This window comes from Ranitomeya variabilis, chromosome 5, assembly GCF_051348905.1.
Source record: "Ranitomeya variabilis isolate aRanVar5 chromosome 5, aRanVar5.hap1, whole genome shotgun sequence".
Taxonomy (NCBI): Eukaryota; Metazoa; Chordata; class Amphibia; order Anura; family Dendrobatidae; genus Ranitomeya; species Ranitomeya variabilis.
The window spans coordinates 2,458,972-2,471,123 of NC_135236.1; positions in this window are offsets into that span (position 1 = coordinate 2,458,972).

Below are 12,152 nucleotides of genomic sequence, written 5' to 3' on the forward strand. Positions count from 1 at the left end.
CACAGGTACATACTATATACAGGGGAGATGACATACAGATATATACTATATACAGGAGGAGATGACATACAGGTATATACTATATACAGGAGGGGATGACACACAGGTATATACTATATACAGGGGAGATGACATACAGGTATATACTATATACAGGGGAGATGACATACAGGTATATACTATATACAGGAGGAGATGACACACAGGTATATACTATATACAGGGGAGATGACACACAGGTATATACTATATACAGGGGAGATGACACACAGATATATACTATATACAGGAGAGATGACACACAGGTATATACTATATAGAGGAGGAGATGACATACAGGTACATACTACATACAGGAGGAGATGACATACAGGTATATACTATATACAGGAGGAGATGACGCACAGGTATATACTATATACAGGAGGGGATGACACACAGGTATATACTATATAGGAGAAGATGACATACAGGTATATACTATATACAGGAGGAGATGACACATAGGTATATACAATATACAGGAGGAGATGACATACAGCAGGTATATACTATTTACAGGGGAGATGACATGCAGGTATATACTATATACAGGGGAGATGACATACCGGTATATACTGTATACAGGAGATGACATACAGGTGTATACTATAGATAAGGGAGATGACAAACATGTATATACTGAGGGGAAAATGAGAGGTGTGAGGTGAAAATGAAAAGGTGTGAGTGCAAAATGAGAGGAGTGAGGGAAAATAGTGGGGTGATCAGAAAATGACAGATGTGAGGTCGAAATGACAAGTGTTAGGGGGGAATGAGAGGAGTGAGGGGAGAATGAGAGGAGTGAGGGGGAAAATGAGAGGTGTAAGGGAGAAAATGAGAGATGTGAGGGGAAAATGAGAGGCGTGATGGGAAAATAAGAGAAGTGAGGAGCTATAACTAACCACAGATATTTACTATGCCCAGGCAACGCCGGGCTCTTCAGCTAGTAATATAATAATAATGGTAGAAAGCAATTGCTATTTTTAAACTGACCACTAGGTGGTGCTATTGTCAAAATGAAAAGATCACATACAAGTCCAGCTGTTATAATGACAATCGGTGTCGGAATGGGGGGCCAAGGGCCCACCAATAATACTGACTTTGAGGGGCACGTTTCACTTGCATACAGATATTACACTACCCTCGTTCATAAATGTATTTACATCTCTATTTAATAATAAACTGGGTAGTTTGATTAATGAATGATGAGATGATGCTGCTTTTTCTGTACAGAGTGAATAAAGTGAATTGTGCCAAGTACTGCCCATATATTGGGGTTGGGGGCCCAAATCCGCACAGGGGCCTGCCGGGGGATTCCCTTGCTCCCCTGTAGGTCACAATTATGATGTACAATGACAAACTGTATTGTGGTACCGTGTTAGAAAAATCGATGTGGATACTTTTCTGCCCAATGATGACAGAAGTATTCTTAGAGTGATACCTTTATTGGCGAACCAGAAAATAATATGTCTGCAGCTTTCAGAGCACAGCGGCTCCTTCTTCAGGCAAGATTACAAATAGATTAATAAGAAACAAGCACAACATTTAAGGGATACTACAGCAGGACATTTGTTCATGAGGTGGGAGGTGTGACGCCTCCTAAAGATAAGTCAAGGAAATCAAATGAGGCGGATGGAGAGGCGGTGGGAATGATGTCCTTAGTTATGTGGAGACCATCTGGTGGAGGTGTGAATAATGTCCATCTAGTGACTCATAAATCCAGGGGAGTCCTAGGGTCAAAGAATTCAACATCGTCATTAGTTTGAATTCCCAAATGTTTCTTTTTCCGTCATCCATAAAATGACCTTTTAGTATTAGGACTTTTAAGTCTGTCATTCAATGGTACAAGGATCCCAAGAAGCGGCCTCCTGGATTCCAAACTAAGAGAGGACAACACCAGGGCGCCCCACATACAACCCCCATCCGTGCAGAGACCACAAATACAAAGACATGTTCCCAGAACTACCACTTCTCTCCGAACTTAAGGAATCTGCTTGTCAGGAGTGTCCTCTCATCACCATCAGTGACCGGCACATTCCCCTGTAGAGCAGAGTCCTGCAGTGCGCAGGCGCCGGGAAAGGTCAGAGAGGCAGACAAAGTACGCCTGCGCACTGCAGGACTCTGCTCTGCCCTCAACAGGGAGGATAAAGAACAGCAGTGCACAGGCGCCGGGAAAGGTCAGAGAGGCAAAGTACGCCTGCGCACTGCAGGACTCTGCTCTGCCCTCAACAGGGAGGATAAAGAACAGCAGTGCACAGGTGCCGGGAAAGGTCAGAGAGGCAAAGTACGCCTGCGCACTGCAGGACTCTGCTCTGCCCTCAACAGGGAGGATAAAGAACAGCAGTGCACAGGCGCCGGGAAAGGTCAGAGAGGCAAAGTACGCCTGCGCACTGCAGGACTCTGCTCTGCCCTCAACAGGGAGGATAAAGAACTGCAGTGCACAGGCGCCGGGAAAGGTCAGAGAGGCCCGGCGCCTGCGCACTGCAGGACTCTGCTCTGCCCTCAACAGGGAAGATAAAGAACAGCAGTGCACAGGCGCCGGGAAAGGTCAGAGAGGCAAAGTACGCCTGCGCACTGCAGGACTCTGCTCTGCCCTCAACAGGGAAGATAAAGAACTGCAGTGCACAGGCGCCGGGAAAGGTCAGAGAGGCAAAGTACGCCTGCGCACTGCAGGACTCTGCTCTGCCCTCAACAGGGAGGATAAAGAACTGCAGTGCACAGGCGCCGGGAAAGGTCAGAGAGGCCCGGCGCCTGCGCACTGCAGTACTTTGCTCTGCCCTCAACAGGGAGGCCGGAGCCGCAGCGTGAAGACAAGAAGAGGACGTCATCGTAAGAAGATGGGAGGCCCCTGACCGGACCCCGACACCCACCACAGCGGGACCGCCCCAGGTGAGTATAATCTAACCTCCTTTTCCCATCTTTCAGGATACATCGGGGGCTTATCTACAGCATTACAGAATGCATTACAGAATGCTGGAGATAAGCCCCTGATGGCGGTGGCCGCAGCTCATACACGATTTTGGGGGGTGACAGGTTCCCTTAAATGTTGTGCTTGTTTCTTATTAATCTATTTGTAATCTTGCCTGAAGAAGGAGCCGCTGTGCTCTGAAAGCTGCAGACATATTATTTTCTGGTTCGCCAATAAAGGTATCACTCTAAGAATACTTCTGTCATCATTGGGCAGAAAAGTATCCACATCCGTAATCACAACTAGTGATGGGCGAGCACTAAAATGCTCGGGTGCTCGTTGCTCGGGTCGAGCAGATTGGAGTAGTCGGGTACTCGGCCAGAACAACGAGCCCAATGTAAGTCTACCTTTGCAGGTTAATGACTTGCCTGTAAGGCCGAATAATTAACCCCAGACCAAAAATGTCCTCCCCCCACTTAGGCTTAGTTCAGACGCTGCGTTTTTGATGCGTTTTTCATCTTTGACATTGCTTTCAACCAATACAAATGCATTCACTGGGAAATGTCATTGTAACCTGTAACCCCCCTAGCTGGCCATGTGGTGTGTGACACATACGCAGACCCATCTTGTTTCATTCATGAAGGAGGGACTCTTAAAGTCACAGAGCCTATTTTCACTGGTGCATCAGGTGGCATTAATCTTCTTAAAGAGCCATTATTAAATTGTGGGTCTCCCAAGCTGATAGATGGGAACAAAACCAAAGTGGGGGAGACCAGGAATATTCCGGAACAAATAAAAACCTTACCAATTATTACTCAATTCCACACTGGATATAGAAAATTTCAAGGCATCATACGCAAACATTGGGCGATCTTATTAAGGGATAAGGTGGTGGGGGAATTTTTACCACCTTGCCCCAAGTTCATCTTTAGAAAAGCCCAAACCTTCGGAAACCTTCTTGCCCCAACAAATAAACTGGCTTTCAGCAAATCTACATCTAACACCAGAATTCCCTCAAGCTCTAATATGGGGTTTACACCTTGCGGCAGTTGTTTCAGTTGTATTAATACAACTTTTAAGAAAACCTGTCAGGTGCAATTCAAGGACACCAGTAATACGAAGACTTTTAGTATTAAAAATAAAATCTCCTGTTTTTCCACGGGGGTTATATATATCATCATGTGTCCATGCAATAAATTGTATGTCGTTCGGACCAAGAGGGAGCTCAGGATACGGATCAAAGAACATCTTACCAACATTCAAAAGTGATATTTGGGCCACACATTGTCGCGACATTTTGTGGAGAACCATGGAAGAAAGATAAAAGACATATACTTCTGTGGAATCCAGAAGATCCAACCGAACCCAAGGAAAGGAGACAGATGTCGAGAATCGAGTCTCAATGGATATTTCTACTGGATGGCCTATCCCCAAGAGGTCTCAACCATGAGTTAGAATTGTATGCCCTCTAAAGTGGGCGTTGCGATCATAATTGATTACAACTTAGTAAAATATATATACGCATGAGGTTTTTTGAAACCTTTGGGGATAAGTAGCAAGGATTTTTTTCCATATCTGTAATCCTCCCCATGGTCCCCCTCGCTTCTTCCCCTATGTAATAGACACATAATCCATTCCCCCCTTTTTTATACGTATCCCTTTTTCCCGTTTCTCCCTCTCTCTCTTCAGTCCCACCCCTTCAGTAAGGATGAATACACACAATACTGAGTAGGGGAGGCAGTCTAATACCTAATAGATGAAGGTACTGATACTACCCGGGATGCCCTAATTGGGTAGCCATAATTAGGAGGAATAGGGCCATGTCCCTTGGACAGGTTCCTCCACACATTCAAGTTTTTGAATCTTTTTTAATTTCCAAGGAGTTTTTACATACCATTTTAACTGCTGTGGACAATATCTACCTAAGACAAGCACAATAATCCACTCACTAAGAGTGCCATATAGTTTATAATGTTAAGGTTTTAATTATGTAACTTTAATAAAGTATTCAATTTTAAATACATAGTCACGTATTAATGTGAAGGCCAAGTTGAGAGGTCCAAATTGGCTACGTCCTGGATATAACAAATTTGATTTACTTGGTCCGCAGTGCTCAGCCTACCATAGCGACTAGGATCCCGCACAGCGTTCCCTAATTATTTCAGTGGGGAGGTGGGTTGTGGGCGTAGTAGCGGCGTAGTTTAAGTGTATAAAGGGAGAAGATGGAATGACACACGGTAAACCTGACGAAGAAGGCCGAGAACCTTCGAAACGCGTTGGTTAGTCATTCCTTTTTGGCCCCAACGCCACTCCGTACCTCTTGTGACGTCACAGTACAGGCACTCGCGAGCCGGCGCTAGCAGCCATCTTTTTCCTCGTGGTTGCCAGGGATGCCTTCGGCCGGGGCTCCCAGGTACCGCGTCAGCTGCTACACACTCCTGCTCCCTTATTCCCCGGACACGCCACAATAGCCAACAGCGGTCGCCGGATTGGGCAACTCTGTGAGTCTCACATTGGGACCACAAGCGTATCTACTTGTCGGGTAAGCGCTTTCCCGCTACGCATCATTTATGTATATGAACATTTCCACACATGTTCTGGGCATTTCTTCATAGATTTTATTCACTCCTTGTCACGTCCATTTAACCCCTGAGTGCGGCATCACCCCGTCCTTTTATGATTATCCTCTACTTTTTCTCCAGGATAGGCACAGATCCTGTGTTGTGATCCCAGCAGCTAGGGGTGTTTAACCCTCCATCCATTTTCCCTGTCACCGACCTTTTACCCTCAAGCGTGGTGAGCGCCAGTGTGAGTTGTTTTTTCTTTATCCGGGTCTCCTAAGCTGTTATTGCCTATGCTGAGTGGATGGGCTGCCAAGAATTACGATGCACCACAATACCCCTTTCACGAGAGGTACAGGGGGACTCCTGAAAAAGTGTTCCCATTATAAGAGAGTGTGTCTCCCATAGTGTTTGCCTATGCATTGAATGTAAGGCCGGCCTTGCCCCAAAGTTACCTGCACTCCAATAAGCCTTTGAGCCCATGTACTGGATGGCCACAGGAAAACCTAGTTCACATTATTCATTTGGTCCTGCCATAGTGTTTGCCTATGCATTGAATGCAAAGCCTGCCCTGCCCCAAATTCACATGCAGCGCCCCAGAGTCCTGGTCGTTGCAGTACGTCGCTCTGCCGCTAAGGGGAGTGATGGTACGTCTGATTGCACTAAAAGAGTTCACCTGACCAGGTATCACAGTCACACCAATACACTTCACACTCCGGCCACCAGGGAGAGCAAAGTGTTCTATGTATTAGGCCACTCCTCACAATCTGGTAAAACTGGGGGCTGGATAGGAAGTTGGGGAGAAGCTGACTGGGTTTTGCCCAGGCAACACCTAGTGAGAGAAGAGGTTGCTTGGGGAGACTCAGGGAGGTCCCTGTCAGGGGTGGGATCCTGACAGTGGCCTAGCACGAGACAGATCGTTACGGAGCCGCGCCTGCACCTCATTGCGGCGGCATCCTAAGAAAGGACACGAAGCGAAGTATATTGTGGAGAAGTGAGAAACGAGATCACAGCACAAAGGCGATAGAACCAGGAGGAGTCGTGCCCCAAGATCGGCAACATCCTTCTGAGGCGCGTAGCCGGCGGCCGGAACGCCGAGGAAGTAATAGACTCTATGCATTACTTTAAACTACGGCAGGGCAGTTAATTATAGGTTGGCTGTCTCACCTTAATCACCTAATGAAGACAACAGAGGCAATTGTGTCATGATTCCCAATGGCAGGGAAACATCAGAACACAAAAATAACGGACGAGCTCTGGGTGATGGAATCTCGAGCTGACCGTGAGCTAAATCTACCACACAACTAATAGTAGCCAGGGAGCATACCTACGACTTCCTAGATGCCACGCGCCAGCCGGAGGACTAACTACGCCTGGTAGAGGAAGGAACAGACCTGGCTTACCTCTAGGGAAATACCCCAAAAGATGATAGCAGCCCCCCACATGTAATAACAGTGAGTTAAGAGGAAAAGACATACACAGTATGAAAGTAGATTTAGCAAAGAGAGGTCCACTTACTAGATAGCAGAAGGATACAAAAGAGGACTTCACGGTCAACTGAAAACCCTTTCAAAAAACCATCCTGAAATTACTTTAAGACTCCTGTGTCAACTCATGACACAGGAGTGGCAATTTCAGCCCGCAAGAGCTTCCAGCTACAGAGAATAACAAAAACTGCAAACTGGACAAAAGATACAAAACAAAAGGACAAAGTCCACTTAGCTGATCAGCAGACTAGTAGCAGGAACATGCAACCGAAGGCTCTGGTTACAATGATGACCGGCAAGGAAATGACTGGAGAGCAAGGCTAAATAGGAAACTCCCAAACACTGATGGGAGCAGGTGAACTGAGACAGCAAAGCACACACAAGTCACCAGTACCACCAGCAACCACCAGGGGAGCCCAAAAAGCGGATTCACAACAGTACCCCCCCTTAAGGAGGGGGCACCGAACCCTCACGAGAACCGCCAGGGCGATCTGGATGAGCCCTATGAAAGGCACGAACCAAATCCGAGGCATGAACATCAGAGGCAGTTACCCAAGAATTATCTTCCTGACCATAGCCCTTCCATTTAACCAGATATTGAAGTCTCCGTCTGGAAATACGGGAATCCAAGATCTTCTCTACAACGTACTCCAATTCACCCTCCACCAGCACAGGAGCAGGAGGTTCAGTAGAAGGAACCACCGGTACCTCATATCTCCGCAACAACGACCGATGGAATACATTATGGATAGCGAAAGATGCCGGGAGGTCCAAACGAAAGGACACAGGGTTAAGTATCTCCAAAATCCTATAAGGACCGATGAACCGAGGCTTAAACTTAGGAGAAGAAACCCTCATAGGGACAAAACGGGAAGACAACCACACCAAGTCCCCAACACGAAGGCGAGGACCAACACGACGACAGCGGTTAGCAAACTGCTGAGTCCTCTCCTGGGACAACTTCAAATTGTCCACCACTTGTCCCCAAATCTGATGCAACCGATCCACCACCGCATCCACTCCAGGACAATCCGAAGATTCCACCTGACCAGATGAAAAACGAGGATGAAACCCTGAATTGCAAAAGAAAGGAGAAACCAAAGTGGCAGAACTAGCCCGATTATTAAGAGCAAATTCTGCCAACGGCAAAAAGGCAACCCAGTCATCCTGATCCGCAGACACAAAACACCTCAAATAAGTCTCCAAGGTTTGATTAGCTCGCTCCGTCTGGCCATTAGTCTGAGGATGGAATGCAGACGAAAAAGACAAATCAATGCCCAACCTGGCACAGAATGCCCGTCAAAATCTAGACACGAACTGGGTTCCCCTGTCAGAAATGATGTTTTCCGGAATACCATGCAAGCGAACCACATTTTGAAAAAATAGAGGGACCAATTCAGATGAGGAAGGCAACTTAGGCAATGGTACCAAATGAACCATTTTAGAAAAACGGTCACACACCACCCAGATGACAGACATCTTCTGAGAAACAGGGAGATCAGAAATAAAGTCCATAGAGATGTGCGTCCAAGGCCTCTTCGGAACAGGCAAGGGCAACAATAACCCACTAGCCCTAGAACAACAAGGCTTGGCCCGAGCACACACATCACAAGACTGCACAAAAACACGCACATCCCGAGACAGGGAAGGCCACCAGAAGGATCTAGCCACCAAATCTCTGGTACCAAAAATTCCAGGATGTCCTGCCAGCGAAGAAGAATGAACTTCCGAGATGACTCTACTGGTCCAATCATCAGGAACAAACAGTCTACCAGGCGGACAACGATCAGGTCTATCCGCCTGAAATTCTTGCAAAGCACGTCGCAGATCTGGGGAGACAGCAGACAAAACCACCCCATCCTCAAGGACACCAGCAGGTTCAGAATCCCAAGGAGAGTCAGGCTCAAAACTCCTAGAAAGAGCATCTGCCTTAACATTTTTAGAACCCGGTAAGTATGAAACCACAAAATTAAACCGAGAAAAAAACAACGACCATCGTGCCTGTCTAGGATTCAGGCGCCTGGCAGACTCTAGATAAATCAGATTCTTGTGATCAGTCAAAACTACCACCTGATGTCTGGCACCCTCAAGCCAATGACGCCACTCCTCAAATGCCCACTTCATGGCCAAAAGCTCCCGATTACCAACATCATAGTTTCGCTCGGCGGCCGAAAATTTTCGAGAAAAGAACGCACAAGGTCTCATCACTGAGCAGTCGGAACTTTTCTGCGACAAAACCGCCCCCGCTCCGATCTCGGAAGCATCGACCTCAACCTGAAAGGGAAGAGAAACATCAGGCTGGCGCAACACAGGGGCAGACAAAAAGCGGCGCTTAAGCTCCCGAAAGGCCTCCACAGCAGCAGGGGACCAATTGGCAACATCAGCACCCTTTTTGGTCAAATCCGTCAGAGGTTTAGCAACGCCAGAAAAACCAGTTATAAATCGACGATAAAAATTAGCAAAGCCCAAGAATTTCTGAAGACTCTTAAGAGAAGTAGGCTGCGTCCAGTCACAAATAGCCCGAACCTTGACAGGGTCCATCTCAATAGAAGAAGGGGAAAAAATGTACCCCAAAAAGGAAATCTTTTGAACCCCAAAAACACACTTTGAACCCTTTACACACAAAGAATTCTCCCGCAAAACCTGAAAAACCCTCCTGACCTGTTGAACATGAGACTCCCAGTCATCAGAAAAAAATCAAAATATCATCCAAATACACAATCATAAATTTATCCAAATATTCACGGAAAATATCATGCATTAAGGACTGAAAGACTGAAGGTGCATTAGAAAGGCCGAAAGGCATTACTAAATACTCAAAATGGCCCTCAGGCGTATTAAATGCGGTCTTCCACTCATCCCCCTGCTTAATTCGCACCAAATTATACGCCCCACGAAGATCAATCTTAGAGAACCACTTAGCCCCCCTTATGCGAGCAAACAAATCAGTCAGCAAAGGCAACGGATACTGATATTTGACTGTAATTTTATTCAGGAGTCGATAATCAATACAAGGCCTCAGAGAGCCATCCTTTTTAGATACAAAGAAAAAACCAGCTCCTAAAGGAGATGAAGAAGGACGAATGTGTCCCTTTTCCAGGGACTCCTTAATATACTCTCGCATAGCAGCATGTTCAGGTACAGATAAGTTAAACAAACGACCCTTTGGAAATTTACTGCCAGGAATCAGATCTATGGCGCAACCACAATCTCTGTGGGGAGGGAGTGAACCAATTTTTGGCTCCTCAAAAATATCACGATAATCAGACAAAAATGCCGGAATCTCAGAGGGAATAGATGATGAAATGGAAACCAAAGGTATGTCCCCATGAGCCCCCCGACATCCCCAGCTTAACACAGACATTATTTTCCAGTCAAGGACTGGGTTATGAGATTGTAACCATGGTAATCCAAGCACCAAAACATCATGCAAATTGTACAACACAAGGAAGCGAATCACCTCCTGATGGTCTGGAGTCATACGCATAGTCACTTGCGTCCAGAATTGTGGTTTATTACAAGCCAAAGGCGTAGAATCAATACCCTTCAGAGGTATAGGGACTTCCAGAGGCTCTAAATCAAACCCACAGCGCCTGGCAAAGGACCAATCCATAAGACTCAGAGCGGCGCCAGAGTCCACATAGGCATCCACGGTAATAACTGATAATGAACAAATCAAGGTTACAGACAGAATAAATTTAGACTGTAAAGTGCCAATTGAAATAGACTTGTCAACCTTCCTTGTACGTTTAGAGCATGCTGATATAACATGAGCAGAATCACCACAATAGAAGCATAACCCATTTTTACGCCTATAATTCTGCCGCTCGCTTCTGGACAGAATTCTGTCACATTGCATTTTCTCTGGCGTCTCTTCAGAAGATACCGCCAAATGGTGCACGGGTTTGCGCTCCCGCAAACGCCGATCAATCTGAATAGCCATTGTCATGGACTCATTCAGACCTGTGGGCGCAGGGTACCCGACCATAACATCTTTAACCCCTTCCCGACATTTGACGTACTATCCCGTCGAGGTGGGGTGGGCCCGTATGACCGCCGACGGGATAGTACGTCATACGCGATCGGCCGCGCTCACGGGGGGAGCGCGGCCGATCGCGGCCGGGTGTCAGCTGCATATCGCAGCTGACATCCGGCACTATGTGCCAGGAGCGGTCACGGACCGCCCCCGGCACATTAACCCCCGGCACACCGCGATCAAACATGATCGCAGTGTACCGGCGGTATAGGGAAGCATCGCGCAGGGAGGGGGCTCCCTGCGGGCTTCCCTGAGACCCCCGGAGCAACGCGATGTGATCGCGTTGCTGCGAGGGTCTCCTACCTCCTTCCTGGCTGCAGGTCCCGGATCCAAGATGGCCGCGGCATCCGGGTCCTGCAGGGAAGGAGGTGGCTTACCGAGTGTCTGCTCAGAGCAGACACTTGGTAAGCCTGCAGCCCTGCACAGCAGATCGTCGATCTGGCAGAGTGCTGTGCACACTGCCAGATCAATGATCTGTGATGTCCCCCCCTGGGACAAAGTAAAAAAGTTAAAAAAAAATTTTTCCACATGTGTAAAAAAAAAAAAAAAAAAAATCCTAAATAAATAATAAAAAAAAAATATATATTATTCCCATAAATACATTTCTTTATCTAAATAAAAAAAACAAAACAATAAAAGTACACATATTTAGTATCGCCGCGTCCGTAACGACCCAACCTATAAAACTGCCCCACTAGTTAACCCCTTCAGTAAACACCGTAAGAAAAAAAAAAAAAAAACGAGGCAAAAAACAACGCTTTATTACCATACCGCCGAACAAAAAGTGGAATAACACGCGATCAAAAAGACTGATATAAATATCCATGGTACCGCTGAAAACGTCATCTTGTCCCGCAAAAAACAAGCCGCCATACAACATTATCAGCAAAAAAATAAAAAAGTTATAGTCCTGAGAATAAAGCGATACGAAAATAATTATTTTTTCTATATTTTAGTTTTTATCGTATAAAAGCGCCAAAACATAAAAAAATGATATAAATGAGATATCGCTGTAATCGTACTGACCCGACGAATAAAACTGCTTTATCAATTTTACCAAACGCGGAACGGTATAAACGCCTCCCCCAAAAGAAATTCATGAATAGCTGGTTTTTGGTCAT